Here is an 18,535-nt window from a genome sequence, read left to right as displayed (position 1 = left end):
ATGTAATATTGAAATTTAATTGGAATTAATCTAAACTAGATTGTTATGGCACAATGTTAATTGCAATTCCCAGGGAAATCACTAAGAAGATAACTCAAAAATTACCGTAAGGTAAATGACACAGGTGTTAAAATAGTAGATGAGAAAATATTTAACATAAAAGAAAGCACTAATGGGGGAATAAATAAAATAAAATGAAAACATATAGACAACAAATATCAAAATGGAAAATGAATGTTATCATCAATTACCCTAAATGTAAATCAATTAAACACTCCAAAGAAAAGATTTACAGATTTGGTAAAAAATACATGATATAATTATATGTTGTTTATAAGAGACATACTTTAAAGACACAAGTTGGCTGAAAGTAAAAAAATAGAAAAAGACACACCATGAAAGCATTAACCAAAAAAGAACTGGAATGGCTACTATCAATAATATGAGACAAAATAGACTTTAAGTTAAAAAATTGTTAGGAGAGACAAAAAGGATATTTTATAATGCTAAAAGTGTTAATCTTTCCCAAAAAACACCTATAAACATATATATACTTAACAAGAGAGATCCAAAAGACATGAGACAATTTTATTTTATTTTCTAATAGACTATTTTCAAAGCAGTTTTAGGTTCACAGCAAAATTAAGCAGAAGAGACAAAGTTTCCATATACCACCTGTACAACCTCTCCGACTATTAACATCAACAAACTTCTATTGACACATAATTACCATCCAAAGTTCATAGTTTATGTCAGGGCTCACTCTTGTATATTCTACAAATATGTGACGATATGTATCCACCATAATAATATCGTACAGAATATTTTCATTGCGGTAAAAAAATCTCCTGTGCTTTACCCATTTATCCCCCCTCCCTCCCACCGAACCACTGACAACCATTGATATTTTTGCAGTCTCCCTAGTTTTGCCTTTTTAAAATGTCATATAGTTGAAATCATACAGCATGTAGACTTTCCAGATTGTTTTTTTCCACTTAGTAATATGCATTTAAAGTTGTTCCATGTCCTTTCATGCCTTGATAGCTCATTTCTTTTTAGCACTGAATAATATTGCATTGCACAGTTTAATTATTTACTTATTGAAGGACTCCTTCATTACTTCAAGTTTTAGCAATGATGAGTAAAGCTGCTATAAACATCCATGGGTAGGGTTTTGGTGTGGACCTAAGTTTTCAACTCCTTTGGGTAAATACCAAGGAGGTGATTGCTATATCATGTTGTAAAAGAATATTAAGTTTTATAAGAATCAACCAAACTGTCTTCCAAAATTGTTGTCCCATTTTATATTCCCACCAGCAATGAATGAATGTTCCTGTTGTTCTGCCTCCTTTGCAGCATTTGGTGTTGCAATATTCTGGATTTTGGCCACTCTGCTAAGTATACAATGGTATCTCGTTGTTTTAATTTGCATTTTCCTAATGACCTAATTCTCTAACGTTGAGCATATTTCCAGATGCTTATTTGCCATCTGTTGGTGTGATGTCTATTCGGATCTTTTATCCATGTTTTAATTGAATTGTTCATTTTCTTATTGTTGAATTTTTAGAGTTATTTGTAGCTCTGTTCAGTTTTTCTTTATTCTTCTCTCTTTGTGCTCCTCAGACTGAATAATTTCAGTTGACTTATGTTCCCTGGTTCTTCTGCTTAATCAAATTTGCTGATGACTTCTTCTAGTGACTTTTTCATTACAGTTATTCTGCTTTTCACCTCTAGAATTTCCATTTGATTTGCTTTTTATCATTTATGTCCCTTTATTGATATTTAGGGAGACATTTTTCTCATACCTTATTTAGTCCTTTAGACATGGTTGCCTCTAGTTCTTAAATATATATAAAATGGCTGATGCTTAGTCATTGTCTAGTAAACACCATATCCGAACTTTCTCAAACACAGTTTCTCTTCCTTATATTTTTTCCTGTGTATGGACCATAATTTCTTGGTTTTTTTTTTTTTTTTTTTTTTTGCATGCCTCATAATTTTTTGTTGCAAAATGAGCATTTTAAACAATATAATGTGGCAACTCTGGAAATCAGATTCTTTCCCTTCCCAGAGTTTGTTGTAGTATGTTTATTTAGTGACTTTTCTGAATGAATTCTCTGAAGTCTATGTTCTTTTCTGTGTGTGGTCACTGAAGTATCTGCATCACTAGAGAGGAGTCTTATTAAAATGCTCCTTCCCTAACCTCAAGTTCTACCACACAGTTCACACAATTTACCCCATACAATTCAGCCACACTGATCTGTGCTTAAGGGGGGAAGATTAGCAATGCATATTGCTTAAGAAAAAAGGCTTGAAATCCAGGCTGCCTGGGTTTAAAGTCTTGTTCTGGCACTTGCTAGCTGATATCTGCTTCAATAATGATTAATAATGATACAGTGAAAGTTAGGTGCTTAAAATAGTGCCTGGCACAGTACAAGTGACATAGTCAATAAACAGTAGCTATTATTTTTAAGATACTTGATGTACTGCCTGCACTGTTCTTTCCCTAGGACTTCTTGTGGCTGGCCTCTTGTCATTTGAGTCTTTGTTCAAATGTTACCTCCTTAGAGAAACTCTCCTGACTACTCAATGCATGAAACTTTCTTCCATCATTCTATATTATATTACTCTGCTTTATTTTCTTCAGAGCATGTGTCACTCTGCAATTATTCTATTTATTTATTACTTCTTTATTATGTGCCTGTTCACTGCACATACACACCCCCAAACACAAGCTGCAGGAGAACAGGGACCATGTCTGCTTTTGGTTACTTGTCAGTGGATTCTCAGAGCCTGAGCAGTTCTTGATGCACCATGGTGACTCAATATATATTTGATGCACGCATTTCCTTTGTACAACCTTCACAGACAAAAATAATAAAAGTTATAAAAAGGAAGTTGAAGACCTAAATCAACAGAGCAACATACCGTATTCATGGATAAGAAGACATGGTATCATAAAGATAAGAACTCCTTCTCCCAAATAATCTAGAATTTAAATAGATTCCAAACATGGGTTTTTCATAGCACTCAATAAGCTAATCTACAATCCATATGTAAGAATAACTGATCAAAAATAGTCAAGATAATTTTGAAAAAGAATGAGGAGAAAGTTGGAGAAGGATAGAACTGCAAGGAGAAATAGAGAAACCTATAATGATGTTTAGAGATTTCAATAATCTTCCCTCAATAACTGATATAAAAAGTAAAGAGAAAAGCAGCAAAGATACAGTAGTTTAGAAAAACACTATGAACTACCTTGACCTAAATGACATTACTATACTCTACCCAAGAACAGCAGAATGCACATTCTTTTCATGTGACATGGAACATTTACCAACATATATCACATTCTAGGCCATGAAACAAGTGTCAGTAATTTTTTTTATGAAATGCAAGATTCTTTAAATTTTATAGTACTTTACAGTTTTCAAAAGTTGAACGCACATGTCTCATATAATCCCATAATAACATTTGTTTTTCTTTTTTTTAATTTTTAAAAAAAATTTTTGAAAGGTTACTTTCCATCTACAGATATTACAAAATGTTGCCTATATTCCTTGTGTTGTACAATATATCTTTGAACCTATCTTACACCCAATAGTTTGTACCTCCTTCTCCTCCACCCCTATGTTTCCCCTCCCCCATTCCCACTCCCCACTGGTAACCACTAGTTTGTTCTCTGTATCAGTGAGTCTGCTTCTTTTTTGTTTTATTCACTAGTTTGTTGTACTTTTTAGATTCCATACATGAGCAATATCATACAGTATTTGTCTTTCTCCGTCTGACTTATCTCACTTAGCATAATGCCCATAAGATCCATCCATGTTGCTGCAAAAGGCAAAACTTCATTCTTTTTATGGCTGAGCAGTATTCCATTTTATATATATACCACATCTTCTTTATCCATTCATCTGTTGATGGACACTTATGTTGCTTCCACACCTTGGCAATTATGAACAACGCTGCTATGAACAATGGGGTGCATGTATCTTTTCAAATTAGTGTTTTTGGTTTGTTTGGGATATATAAGAGAAATTGCTGGGTCATATGGTCATTCTATTTTTAGTTTTTTGAGAAATTACCATACTGTTTTCCACAGTGACTGCTCTGATTTACATTCCCACCAATAGAGTAGGAAGGTTCCCTTTTCTCCACATCCTCAGCAACATTTGTTATTTGTGTTCTTTATGATGATAGCCATTCTTTATGATGAAATGATATCTCATTGTGGTTTTGATCAGCAGTCTGTTCCTTGACTTAGTGGAATTAAAATGGAAACTATGCCACAGAAAGTTAACTGGAAAATTCCCAAATATTTGGAAACTAAAACAAAGCCAAAACCCTCACACTTCTGGATATCCCATGGGTCACAGAAAGTAATCCAAAGAAATATTAAAATTTTTTACACTGAATAAAAATGAAAATGCAATAAAACAGAATTTATGGGATGTCACTTAAAGCAGTACTTGCAGTGAAATGTATGGAATGAAACATCTACACTAGAAAAGGAAGACAATGAATGACCTCAATTTTTACCTTAAGAAGATTTAAAAAAGAAATGCAAAGAAAACCCAAAGTAGAAGAAAGCAGAAGTCAATGGAATAGGAAGTAGAAAAACAATACAGAAAATCAATAAAACCCAAAACTGGTTTACTGATAAGTTCAATAAAACTGATAAATTGATTTCTATATAGACTGATCAGGAAGAAGGAAAACCCCCCACAAATTACCAGTGTTAAGAGTGAGAGAGGGGACATCATACAAGTGGTATCCTGGAACCCAAGGTGGAAGTTTCAAGGTAAGAGGAATCAATCAATGTGCCAAATGCTGCTGCTAGGTCAAGAAATAATGAGGATGCAAAACCGCTCTTGGTCGAATTCCCTTGTGACCTTGGTAAAAGCAATTTTGGCAGAGTAGTAGGGACAAAAGTCAGTGAATCAGGTTCAAAACATAGTGAAAGAAGAATTAAAATTCATAAGTATGAACAATTCTTTTGAGGAATTTTGCTGCAGAAGGGAGCAGAGAAGTGGAACAGTATATAGAAGAGGAAGTAGGGTCAGGAAAGAGTATCCTTTTTTAAGATAGGAGAAATAACAACATGATTGTATGGTAACAGGAACAATCCATTACAGAGAGAGATTTTAATGACGCAGAAGAGAGAGGGAAGAATTGTTAAGCTTGTGTCTCTGAGTACGCAAGAAGAGAACTACTGTATACTAGAGGCTGTCTCCTCCTTAGCCAGTAGCACAATGGCTCATCCAGAATATCTGGAGAGAAGGACAAGTCCAGGGGTACAGAAGCTCCAGGTAGATATATGTACACATGGTACTGGCAACTTGGGGACGATCTTTGCTGATCTCTTCTATTTTCTCAAGGAAATAGGAAACAAGATCATAGCTGAGAATGAGGATGGGAGAGGAGGTACTAGCGACTTGAGAGGTACTAGAGGAGGCACTAGAGAAATGAAAACGTCTAAAACCCCTTTCAATTCTGACATTCTGTGATCTTGAAGCACAAGATAAAATACAAAAGAGCCTTCACTTTTTGCCCCCTTGTAGGGAGCAGCAAGTTCTTTCTGTATAAGAACCATGGTAAAAAACTGCGTGAGATTGTATGTGATATCAAAAAAATTAGAAATAACCTAAATATCCATTAGATGTTTGAAAGGTTAACTAAATGATGACCTGCCCACATTATGGAATAGTAGGCAGCAGATTAATAGAATAAAGTAGTTCTATACTAGTTGACACAGAAAGATCCCCAAGGTTTGTAAAGAGATGGAGTAGACGTTCTTTTGCTTCTCATTGCTAGTCTCTTCCTTCCTTCCTTCCTTAAAAAGTCCTCAGCTTTGAATCTTATCATCAGGCTAAACCCCTCATCACCTCTGTTGTTGCTATTGTTCACAGATCTCCATGTTTTGCTAACATAAAGTGAACATACTTCTATAGTTAAATGCAAACACTATCAAGCAGGTATTTGATCATTTTGTTTCCTTTGCAACCAAAAAAAGCTTCAGAGGCAAGCTAAAGAAAGAAGTCATATTCTGTGGTAATTGTTGCTGATATGCAAAGTCACATCTTTCAATCCTTATTTTTGAGATAGTGTACTAAAAAAGAGTTAAGGCAGGAACCCAAGAGAGCAGGTAATGGAAACCATAAAGGAAGCACTCTCTTCACAGGAAAGTTCTCTATTATGGGGTATTAAAAGATGTTCTAATGTCTTATTGGATAAATTTACCTGAAGTAGTAAAACATTATTTAATGAGAAAAGCACTGATCATGTGAAGCTAATGTTTTTATTATTTTATTTACTTTTCCCCCAATATTCCTAGGTCAATTATAGTTTATGCTTCTGTCCTTCCTACAATTTAAAAGCATAAAGACAATAAATAACTTTGAGGATCGAAAATTATTTGTAAGCACTGAAAAACTATGGATGAAAATGTGATGATGTGAACAACGAAGAAAAAGGAAGAAGAAAGTGGAGGTGAAGGAAGAGGAAGCAGAGAAAGAGGACAAAGAGGATGAAGAAGCAATGATAAGCACCATCTCTGCCTTAGAGAGAGGGTTTCCCTGGCAGCTCAGTGGTTAAGAATCTGCCTGCAATGCAGGAGACACAAGAGATGTGAGTTTGATCCCTGGGTGGGGAAGATCCCCTGGAAAAGGAAATGGTAATCCACTCCAATATTCTTGCCTGGGAAGTCCCATGGAGAGAGGAGCCTGGCTGGACTACAGTCCATGGGGCCGTAAGAGTCAGACACAACTTAGTGACTACTGCCTTAGAAAAAGACATCAACTGCAGAATCAGGGTAGTGATATTGCCAAGTGGACTTCTGGAGTAGATTTGCTTACTTTCTTTTATAAGCTTATAGATTCTGTTTACACTGTGGAAGCTTTTTGAAGAATATGATACTACTTCTAGCTTGTAAATTCCTTGAGGGCACAGGCCATGTCTTATAGATCTTTGTATCTCACATAGCATCTAGACAATTACTAGCCATGGTGGAGGTTCTCAATAAATACCTGTGGAAGGAATGACTGCAGAAGCCAAGAGATATTAAGTATTTTTAAAAGAAGTAAAATAAACAGTTTAATAAAATTTAAAATGCATTTTCCAAATATTATTTAGGTTAATTATAAACCCATACATTTCAAAGTAAATCTACTCTGTATTTTGCAAAATAATTTCTATTTTATTTCTGTATTAGTTTTTAATTATTTCAATATGCAGTGAAATCTTTACCACTCATGAAAACTTTTTTTAAAATATGTTTTCCTAACTTTTCATTTTGGAAATTTTAAAACTACAAAAAATTTTAAAGAATATAGCCTTCACCTAAATTCACCAGTTGTTAATACTTTGCCAAATTTATTTTATAGAGCTGTTAGATAGCAAAAAAAGTGGCTCCTTTTGGAACCACTTCAATAATACAAAGAATGTTGAAGCTTCTTTGTACAAAGTAGAAGGGTATTTCATCAACTCTGATGATGAAGTAAAACCTCAAACATTTCTAAGACTTTCAGACCTCAATGAAAAAGACACCAGACCTATTTTATTTCACAATTTTAAATCAAACTGAGACATGTATAATTAAAACAGTTCTTTTTTGACATTCACCAAAATCATGGATATACTTTCAAATTAAAATGTGGATTTTTGGTCACAAATAGTTCTGAATTTTGAATAATTTTGACTAATAGGTGTAACATATATTTGTCTTTTAATTGGTGATATATATTTACTTTGATTTTTAGAAGATAAATATATGATTTAGCACAGAACCTGGCACAAAAGCATTCCATGTTCTCTTTCATCTCCTGTGTTATAGAGGTGAGTTAAATTTGTAAATCTAGAATTAAGTATGGTATTTATACACTGCATGTCAAGATTGAATTGTAGGCTAGGTAATAAACATTTCAAACCACAATATATATATCCTGGGAATTAACCATACATTCGAACTCCTTTCTTGTAATGCAGTTATCTTTGCTCACAATGGACTTCCAGCTTTCTTTTTTCAATAACATAAGATAAAAATTTAGAAATTCATGATTTGTTTCAGTTGAATTTTGGTGCCCTGATTTTTCATATGCAAATTAGGATAACTTATTATTATATGTCATATATATGTTTTAAAGGATAAAAATATTTGTTTAGCTCTTCCACAGTTCACAAGGTCTTTTCACTAACATTACCTCATTCATTCTCACAATATTCCTATGAACAAACTAAGGATGTAGAGAGATCTGGAAATGTTTTACCCCATGAACAAATCAAAGACAGACATTTCTTAGAAGGGTACATTCAGTAAGGTGGAAATTCTTCACAGATGCTAAATTCCACCTTGAGGAAGAGGAGTCATATTTATATTGCTTCCTGGGCAGAACTAAAACTGGTATGTGAAAAATAATACTGCCAACAAAGGTCCGTCCAGTCAAACCTATGGTTTTTCCAGTAGTCATGTATGGATGTGAGAGTTGGACTATAAAGAAAGCTGAGCACCAAAGAATTGATGCTTTTGAACTGTGGTGTTGGAGAAGACTCTTGAGAGTCACTTGGACTGCAAGGAGATCCAACCAGTCCATCCTAAAGGAAATCAGTCCTGAATATTCATTGGAAGAACTGATGCTGAAGCTCAAACTCCAATACTTTGGCCACCTGATGCAAAGAACTGACTCACTGGAAAAGACCCTGATGCTGGGAAAGATTGAAGGTAGGAGAAGAAGGGGACGACAGAGGATGAGATGATTAGATGGCAGCACCAACTCAATGGCCATGAGTTTAAGTAAGCTCCTGGAGTTGGTGAAGGACAGGGAGGCCTGGCGTGCAGCAGTCCATGGGGTCACAAAGAATCAGACACGACTGAGCAACTGAACTGAACTGAATATAAAAATAAGAAATACAAATAAAACCATAATAAAGATCACTTTTAACATACTGATGTGGCAGATACTTATAAGTAGCACTTTACATGCATTCTTTCATTTAATAATGAAAAATATAATATTATACCCATTTTACAGATGAGGACACTGGAGCTTTGAAAGGTTAGGTAGCTTGCCTAAGATCATACAGATAATCAATGGTGGGGTAGGACTCTGACTATGTATCTGACTCCAGAGTCAGTGATCTCATCTTCCATGCTATACTATCTTCTCTTTATTCCATACTGCCTATACATCAGAAATGGAGTTACCTGGGGGACCCATTCTAGAATGTCTTAGGGGTGACCTGAGAACTCTCAATGGTGTTAACCACTGATACTTGTCTTGCAAACTGGCTCTGAGCTAGGTATTGGTTCATATTGAACACTAGGACTGAGTGGGGAGAACCTGGGGCATTCTGAGCATTCCGGACATAAAGCATTGACATTTGTCCCAGAAAAGAATAAGAGGTAATGGCTGAATAGTTCCTAGAGGTCAGGAAGGCAAGATGGCACCCAGAATCCACATGGGTAAAGAGCAGGGAAGAAGCTAAGTACCACCATCCATCTAGTTGCTCAATAGAAACCTATCAATCATGTCTGATTTATTCCTCTCTTTTCCACCTAACCTTCCCAAGTCTGGCACCACCAGTATGTCGCATAAGTGCTATCTCCAACATATTTACTAAATCCCTCCGTTCCTCTCCATCACCACCATCCTAGTTGCAATCTCCCTCATCTCCCACCTGAATAACTGTAGTAGCCTCTAGCTGATCTGGCTGACTCCAACTTTTATTCCTACAGTTTGTCCTCAACAAGAAGCCAGAGTGATCTTGTGAAAATGTAAACCAGATCACGTCACTCCTCTGCTCAAAACAGTTCAGGGGTTCCCCTCCTGTCAAGGATAAAGATAAATTCCTTCCTGAGACCTACACAATCCTCATGGGGATTGGCCCCAATTTGTCCCCCCCATCAGCCTCCTCACACCCCACACTCACCCTTGCTTTTTCCATGCCCTACAATACTTTGGCCACCTGACGCGAAGAACTGACTTATTAGAAAAGACCCTGATGCTGGGAAAGATTGAAGGCAGGAGGAGAAGGGGACGACAGAGGATGAGACGGTTAGACGACATCACCGGGGTGATAGACATGAGTTTGAGTAAATTCTGGGAGTTGGTGATGGACAGGGAAGCCTGGTGTGCTGCAGTCCATGGAGTCTCAAAGGGTCGACTGAACTGAACTGAACTGAACTGAGGCAAGATAGTGGAGTGGTTAAGAGTCAGGGCTCTGGAGTCAGTCTGCCTCGACTTGAATTCTGGCTTGCACTTAGTAGCTCTGTGACTTTGGGCAATTAATATAATTTATTTCCATACTTCAATTTCTCCCCTCCATAAAATGAAAATAATAATAGTACCTAGCTCATAGATACTTGGAGAAGGAAATGGCAACCCACTCCAGTATTCTTGCCTGGAGAATTCCATGGACAGAGGAGCCTGGTGGGCTACAGTCCATGGGGTCACAAAGAGACATGACTGAGTGACTAACACTTTCACAGTGTCATAGATACTAACTCACTAAGCAGCCCAAAATATCGATAGTGGGGGAAAAAAGGAAATAGGTTTCATTGGAGGAATGTATCAGGAGGAATGGAATTTCTCTAAGTGCCACTTTTTGTTTTCCCCTCATGACAAACTAATCTGAACATTAAATGTAAAACATGCCTTTTGCTAACTCACTTTTGCTAACAACACAGGTCAAAATCAGCTAACTCTTTTGAAAGTTATCATTCTTCAAATAGAATAAAGCACAGAGTTGAACTACAGAACTGACCACCCATGTTTTTGTTCACCAACATATTCTTTGCTCCTTTCATTCCCATTAATCCACGGTGGTGGATAGGGTTCAAAAATCTGTCTGAGCTCACAACTCTGGGCCAGTCCTGACCTCTTGCTGCCATCTTACAGAAATAGCTTCTCCAATGGCCTCGAACCCTGTGGTCCTAGTTACATGAATGGTAGCTTCCATTTTGATTAAAATTCTTTAGCCACAGTCATATTTCCTTTCGTCTTTGTGGTGAACCCTGTGAATAAATGAATGCGTCAGCACACACAAGACCAAGGAGATGGGACTCTGACAATTGTAAGCTATTCACAAAGTTTTTCCATAATTGTGAATTCAGGGCACAGTTTTGATGCCCAGAAACAAATGGTTTGCAAAAAAACTCATCTTAGCACTCTTGTTCCCAAAAGGTTGATGATAACTATTGCTTTGTTAAACTTTATGAATTACATTTCAAAAGAGAAAATACCATGCTAATCCACTTTCTATTGATGAGAGCAAGATTAACTGTTGCCTCAAACTCATGTCCCTCCCACAATGACTAACAAAGTATTTGTATGTGTTGCCCAGGGATCCACCCGCTCATTAAAAAGACCCATGTTGCAAATACCAATCTGGAAACCTTCTATTGGCTTCTAGAACAAATACAAATAAGCAGATTATGTCGTTTATCCCCTCTTTGTATCTGTAGTTAGATGTATGGAATAGAATGTGATGACATAGATTTTAAGGAAATAGTAGCAGACAGAAATTTTGCTGCTGAGGAAAATACTTGTTTTTAAGAAATACCAGCACCAATAAAAAGATCTGCCAGGGGCTTGGAGTCGGGCAGAATGGGGAGTCATGATTTACTGGGTACAAGGTTTTATTTGGGGTTGATAAACATTTTTTTTGTTGGTTGGTTTGGTTTGGGTTGCATTTTCTGTTGTCTTTTTTTTTTTTTAAGTAGGTATTTTTGTATGATTGGATTAGGATTGAATTTCATAGTGAAAATAAGTTAATTAAAAAAAGACTTAGCATCTTAACCATTTTAAAGTGTACAGTTCAGGTGTAATAAGTACATTTACATCATTGTGTGACCATCATCACGGTCTTCAATGAACCTGTTTTATAACTTGGTAGTGGTGGTAGCTGTACAGCATTGCGAATGTACTAAATATCACTGAATTGTTCAAGTGTAAATGGTTAATTTTGTTATGTAAATTGCACCTCTACTTTTTACAATGTATACATGTGGGTATTGAAATATTTTGAAATATAGTGGTTACATAACACATTCAACTTGGCGTTCACAGGGTTAACCTGCATCTCCATCACCATAAAATGCCTCCTTCATGTTTGCATACTTAAGTATTTATACATATTACAATTTTCTCCTCATTTTTGATAAAACAGGATTTAAGTTAATAAAGGTAACCAAATTACCAGAAAATATAAACCGAGAATATTAAAAATATGTCATTGAATTTTAAATTATTGGTGAACCTACCTACTGAGAATGAAAGCTGTATTCTGAATGTTTGTCAGTTCCAGTTCTTCAGCTCTGTAATGAACAGCAGTAGGCCTGTCACTCACTGAGACCAAGATGATTTTTTCCCACTACCTTGCATCTCTATTTCAGCTGAAAGAAAAAGAGAAAAATTATGAAATATGGTGACCTTTCTATTTATTGCAGATCACTTCCCAGTCGCTTTAGACAACTGGCTTTTTGTCCAGGTGTCTTGTTTATCTCTTCCTGTGTTACAGGCAATAACCCGACTATTCTGAAATCTTCGTCTGCAAAACCAGGTGGGAAACTTACACACCATTACTACATGCCTCCAGAGCCCCTTCTGAAAAAGCCTTCAACAGAAACAGATATATCCCGCCCCCCCCCTTTCCTTCCAAGGCCAACATAACTTATGGCAGACAGATCAGACAAAAATTCATTTACAGTTGTTTGGCTGAATCCCCCGTCCCTCCCCTAAAGGCCAATATATTTCCTGGGGTGTTTGGTATTTCCAGAGAGGTCCCTAAGTTGAGAGACAGAAGTAAATTGTTTTATATACGCCTAAGACTCAGAGTCAGAAAAGTAGAAAGAAGCAACTCAGGCCAGTGCTAAGATCTTGGCGAGGGAAGACACAGATGTGCGCGCGCAGCCAGCGTCTAAAGCCCAGTGCCTTCCCTCAGGCTGGTTTTTTTCTATTCCCTCTTTTCTGCCGGGGGTACACGCGTTGGGGGAGGGGACCAGAGGCAAAGTTCGCATGCTTTCCGCAGCAACCCCTGCGAAGAGGGCCGGCCTTCCCCTCCCCTCCTCCTCCCTTCATCCCTGGAACGGCCCCCTGCATCTCCCGCCCCCCCCCCCCCCACAGCTGTATCCTCCACCCTCCCCCAAATCGGATTGATGCCACCGTCCAGTTAGTTCCTAGGACGAAGTCATCTTGCTCTCAAGGGTGAGCCCGTGCACGCGGGGGCACGGGAGGGGTAGCGGGGGCAGTAATGACACCTCGCATCGAGCAAAAACGACGATTATCAGATTGTGTTTAATTTTTAATGAATCCTCAAGAGACAGAAGACCCTTTTCGTTTCCCCTGGACCCTCTCCTTTCCGGGGGCCTCTCTTGCCCGAGCGACCGTCTCCACTTCCCCGGATCCTCGCAGCTCGAAGGCGAGCCAGGAGTCCCCAGATAACTATTTAGTATAAACAAACCGTGAGGCTTTAATGGAATTACCTCAGCCTGCTAGTAAATAATTTATAGTAGGCAGTAAATAAAATATGGTTCTGTCTTTAAAAGAGTTGTCAAGTGGAAAACACCCACCAGAGGGATGTAAACCCCGAAGATTGCCACGCTTAAAGACGCCGGTTGGGATGGGGAACCGGGGAAAAGACAACATGATTTTCGACCCTGAACGGAGGCGTTGGTGCCGCGGGAGCCGGAGCTGGCGGCTCTGGGGGAAGGTTCCCGCGGGCAGGAGGGAAGAGACACGACGCCTTTTTCACTGAGCTAAGGGGCAAATGATTAAAATGCAAAGGAAGGAGGTTGCACTTTCAGAATAATAACTTCCATTTGAAAGCCTGGTCGCTTTCAAATTCGTTATCACCCTCAATCCTCGCCACCACCCTTCCAGAAAGACCAGGCGGGACCCTGATTCCTATTTTGCGGATGGGTTTAAAAAAAAAAAAAAGGCTCGGAGGCTAAGGGCCAGCCTCTAGGTCTGCCTGCTGGGGACTAATAAGTGGATGCGGGAGTCCCTGGAGCAGTTGTTCTTCCTCGCGGTACCCCCAGGCTGGTACCCCCCGCACCACCACACACACTCAGGATACCCGCCCAGCACACTTGCCCGGTTTTACCATACTTCAGCCTCTCTTCTGTTTTCGGTGACCTGAGGACCCTCTAAATAAATTTTCTGCCCCCTCCCCTTCTCCATATCACTCCCGCTGGAAGGCGCATCCCCAGTTCGGAGAGGAGGATAGATTTATGAGCATCTCCTCAAGGTTACCCCCAAGACAACCTTGACCATGAAACCAGAATCTTGAACACTTGACCTAAATTTCCAAGGGCATCTGTTTCCGTCTGTAATTGTCACCAGGCTTCATTTGAAATTCGATCCTGTGTCACTAATGGTATTAACAGGAGCTGAGGTCCAACCTTCCAACGGGGAGACTGTTGCATATGATTTTACTTCCAAACGAAAGTAAATCAGTTTCTATAAATCTACAGCAACCCCCCTCCCCGAGTACAATAAAACTGTTGTCGCAATCAATAAATCTCTGGTTTGGGGCAATGAAAATTAGATAACTGTTCTCTCTCTCTCTCCGTCTCTTCTCTTCCCCCCACCCCCATAAGACAAAGCCACTATTCAAAGAACGGGGCGTCTTGTTAACCATTTCCGAAGTCCCTCGCTGTACCCGGCGCCTTTCAGACAAGCACCTCTCAGTCATCGGAGAAAACCAGACGTTTAATTATGGTGACTTTTGTTCGATCATTACGGATAATAAAGGCAACCTTTTCGCTAGATACAATTATAACGCAAGCTGCTCCAACACCTGCACGGATCGCATTTGTCTCCAGCTTGATTTCTCTCTCCTCCTCTAAACTGCCTTTGAATTTCTCCTTCTCTTCTGACCAGAAGATTTAATGTGTTGCAAGAGATAGATTTCACGAAAACGCGTTGTCCCTTCTGTAGCTACATCTGCTCCGACCTATTAAGAAAAGTAAGACATTTTGATACTAATTGCAAATAAATTGTGATGTGTTCACCGAGTAATTGATTTAATGAAGTTCATATGAAACTCCTGAGATTGGCCAAGTGAAAGGCCCCCTGGTGCGTCTATTGTGTAGGAAAGGAAGGTTGCTTTTTCGTTTTCTTTCTTAAAAACACACACACACACACACACACACACACACACACACATATATATGTAAGTGGCGTGGCGGGTGGAGGGGGTGGTGAGGAGGGGGTGGGCACAGATGTTACCTCCGCAGTCGACGCTGTGGCGGGAAGGAGCCTCCGGGATCGCGCCTCCCGCCCGCCCGCCCGCCGAGCCCCGAGTCCGGCAAAACGAAGCGCAGGCGGCCGCGCCCCGACCGGCCCCGGGAGCCCGGGACGCGCCGTTCAGTGTCAGGCACGGCCGCCAGCGTCCTCGGAGTTGCCGAGATCGCACAGGCTATTGCGGCTCGATTCTGTTCCCCCTCTTCCCGAAGTCTCGACGCCGGCCTCTAAGCCATTTTCCCGGCCCAAAGGCCAGAGGCCAGGAGGCTGAGCGAGAAGAGGGGCGGGGGGGGGGGGGGGCAGGAGGCTCCCCGCTCGGCCCCGGCCCCCAGGCCGCAGCCCGGGAGAGAGCTGCGGTAGCGAGTACACGCCACCTCCTGCGGCCCGTGGGGTGGGGGGTTCCGGAGTTGGGGGCGGGGCCCGGGCCCATCCCGCAGCCGAGAATCTGGACAACGAAGGCTCTTTCGGCGCTCAGGCCGGCTTTCCTTTTCAAGCCTTTCTAACCAAATTGGCAAGTTAAGGAGCTGGGGCTGGCGGGGTGCGGAAAGGGAATCAGAATTTTCTGAACACCTGCTGAGCCACAGTTAGTTCCTTCTATCCCAGCAGAGGGTATCATTGCTCCCCCTTAACAGATGCAGACACTGAGGCCAGAAGGACCCTTGGCAGCGACTTGCCAATACTTGTCCTGGCTACTCCTTGCCCAGCCCGGCTCTTCGGGCAGAAGGCAAGTTCGAGAAAAACCTTGCCCAGTTTGCCCTCAGAGTCCTCCAAAAACGTTCTGCTCGGTAACTTAGGCTGGAGGGCTTGGGGGCCAGGGCAGAACCGGCCGCCGTGCCCGGCGCGTGCCTCCGAGTTGGCTGCACACAGTCGGCGGCTGGAGTTTGCAATTTTTGTTTCGTTTTGTTTTCGAGAAAGAGGAACTCATCTGAATAATCAAGGCCTGAGCTGAGCTAGCGGCTGGCTCCAAGTTCCTCGGAGTAGCCCGACTGATGAACTTTCCGCGAGTTGCTTCCTCCCGAGTCCGGGAGTCGCTCATCCGGATCCCCCGGCGCTCGGAGGCCCGGGTGAAGCTGGGCGTGGGGGGCGGGGTGCCGGCTCTGCCCCGCGGGCGTTAGCTGCCCGGACCCGCGAGCCCGGCTGTAGGGACGAGGGGTGACCCTCCCAGCCCCTCCACCCACGTTGGGGCAGCTGCGCGAGGACTGCGCGGGGTGCAGGCCGGTTCTCCTCGGAGGTGGCGGCGAGTTGAAAACCCGGGCGAACGCAAATGGTCACCGCTGGGGTCCGATCGCGGCTACGTTCTCTTCCCGAGGGGCCAGACCTGGCGCGAAACCCCGCGGAGGAACCCGTCCCTTGCTTTCCCCTTGGACATTTCCAACTAGGTTAGCGTCCCAACGCCCGGCCCCGAGCGCCCTAGCAGCAAGCGGGACCCGCCTTGGGCCGGGCCGCCAGAAGCGCCACCTTGTCCCCAGGTGGAACTGGGCCCCAAGTGCCCAGCCTGCTCCTTCTGGGGAAGCTTGCTCCCCACCCTTTTGTCCGGGTCCGCCGCTCGCAGGCCCACCCTTTCGGGGGCTCTCGGCCGGCCCCGACCGAAGTACCTCTCCTTTTGTCTCGGCGGAGCCCTTTCCTCGTTATTTTTTTTTTCCGGGACGCAGAAGGATGGGGCGGGGGGGTGGGGGGCGCCCTCGCCCCGGTACGGGGAGCCCCAGCTAGCCGCCCCTGCCGCAGGCTCATCATTTCTGGGACCCTAGAGGGTCTGTCCGGACGTCTGAAGCCCCCTCTCCCATGAGTGGGTGAACTGGGAGCAACTTTCTTCAGCCCAAGGTCACAAGCACACTTTCTGGGGCCGCGAATCCCCTGCCTGCCCCTCTGCCCCCATCGGCTTTGGTACAAACGCCGGCCCAGAGACTGGGGTGTCGAGGATGGGGCTGGGAAGTCGGGGGGCCTGGGCCGCAAGGGTCTTCGGGATTGTGGAGGGAGGCGCCGGTTGGGGCGGGGGAAGAAAAGTTAGATTTGAGAGGTTTGGCTGGCCAGGATTGTTTCGGAATGACCTTTTCTCCCCAGTAAGTGGGCACCAGCAGCTGACAATCGCGCACGAGGGGCGTGCAGTCTTTGTGCACATTTTTCACATTCCTGGGGCCAGGACAAGATTGACAGGGGCCTTGAAGGTACGGGAGTCGAGGCATCCCGCTTAGTTGGACGTTGCAGCCTGTGCGCCCCAGGACAAGGCCGCACCCCCAGTCCAGAAGGCCCGCTCCCCTCCCCTCCCCGGCTGCAGCGCCCCCTAAGGCCCGGAGGTGGGAGCCGGCAGGCCCCGGGGAGCCCCCGGGCCGGCGGCTGGGTCCGGTTGGGGGGCGGGAAGCCGGGTGCTCGCGGGTCCCGCCTGAGAAGCGGTCACCCGCGGGGGCTTGGCATCTGAAAGTGCGATTTGGGTAGCTGGGAGTGGAGATTTACGATCCCGGAGGACAGAGCGTGAAAGAGGTATCATCATCAGTTCTGACTGAAAGAAAGAAAACATATCTTTAACAAAAAGAAGGACCCTGGCCATTCACCCGCGTTGTTAGGACAACGTGAACTATCCTTGAAATGATTCGTTCCACTGCAAAGGAATTTACATTCAACAGTGAAAACTCTGCCTTTTTTTATTTATTCTAAAAGACTTTTCACTAAGGAGAATCGTATGTTCGGTCCTTCTATTTATTTTTCAGCATTCACGGTGCACTCGTATTAGATCAACAGAGAGAGCCGCCCAATCCGCTCATTAAGCGGCCCAGCCCGGGGTTCCAGAGACCCAGAGCTACAGGTAGACCGGGCAGGGGAGACGGTGCCGGGGTTGAGGTCTAGGACCACGCCGGCGCCCTCCAGGCCCAGAGGATGCGGTGAGGGGCAGCGGGTCTGTGGAGTGGGGAGCGTGGCACCGAAAACCCTGACGCGAGCCCACAGCCAAACGCAGTGACCGGAGATCTCCACCTCTTGGTACAGCACCTGGCACACTTCACGGTTTGTCGCGAAGAAACTGGACCCGAAGTTCCCAGAGACACCCCCACAAAGCTGTTAAAAACTGATCCGCTTGGCCCCGCTTCGCCGGGCACAATTCAAGCCGATCTCCACAAATTGGGAAGACACACTCTCATCTCTTAGCCTGGGATGTTTGCTCTCACACATATTCCCAGGGCCCACAAATTCACGCCCCACCCCAGTTCGCCACTGGTTGCCAGAGCCAGGAAACCTCTCATCAAAGAAACAAAAGTGGAAAGTTTAGGCGTGCCGCCTCCTGGGGGGTGGGGGTGAGCTGCCCC

General features: G+C 42.7%; 1 long non-coding RNA gene across 2 annotated transcripts; it reads right to left on the bottom strand.

Annotated features, from left to right (window-relative positions):
* Window positions 1-567: 567 nt before the first annotated feature.
* On the bottom strand, window positions 568-16,859 carry LOC102412316. 2 transcript variants are annotated; one of them, XR_328597.4, is made up of 4 exons: window positions 15,225-16,859; window positions 14,098-14,949; window positions 12,257-12,388; window positions 568-2,860 (listed from the first exon to the last, which is right to left on the bottom strand). It is a non-coding gene; the product is annotated as an uncharacterized LOC102412316 (long non-coding RNA). The 2 variants fall into 2 exon arrangements; XR_006548641.2 differs by having other exon boundaries at window positions 14,794-14,949; window positions 15,225-16,764.
* Window positions 16,860-18,535: the final 1,676 nt, after the last annotated feature.

Source organism: Bubalus bubalis, chromosome X (assembly GCF_019923935.1).
Source record: "Bubalus bubalis isolate 160015118507 breed Murrah chromosome X, NDDB_SH_1, whole genome shotgun sequence".
Taxonomy (NCBI): Eukaryota; Metazoa; Chordata; class Mammalia; order Artiodactyla; family Bovidae; genus Bubalus; species Bubalus bubalis.
This window is presented reverse-complemented; position numbering and strand designations above follow the sequence as displayed.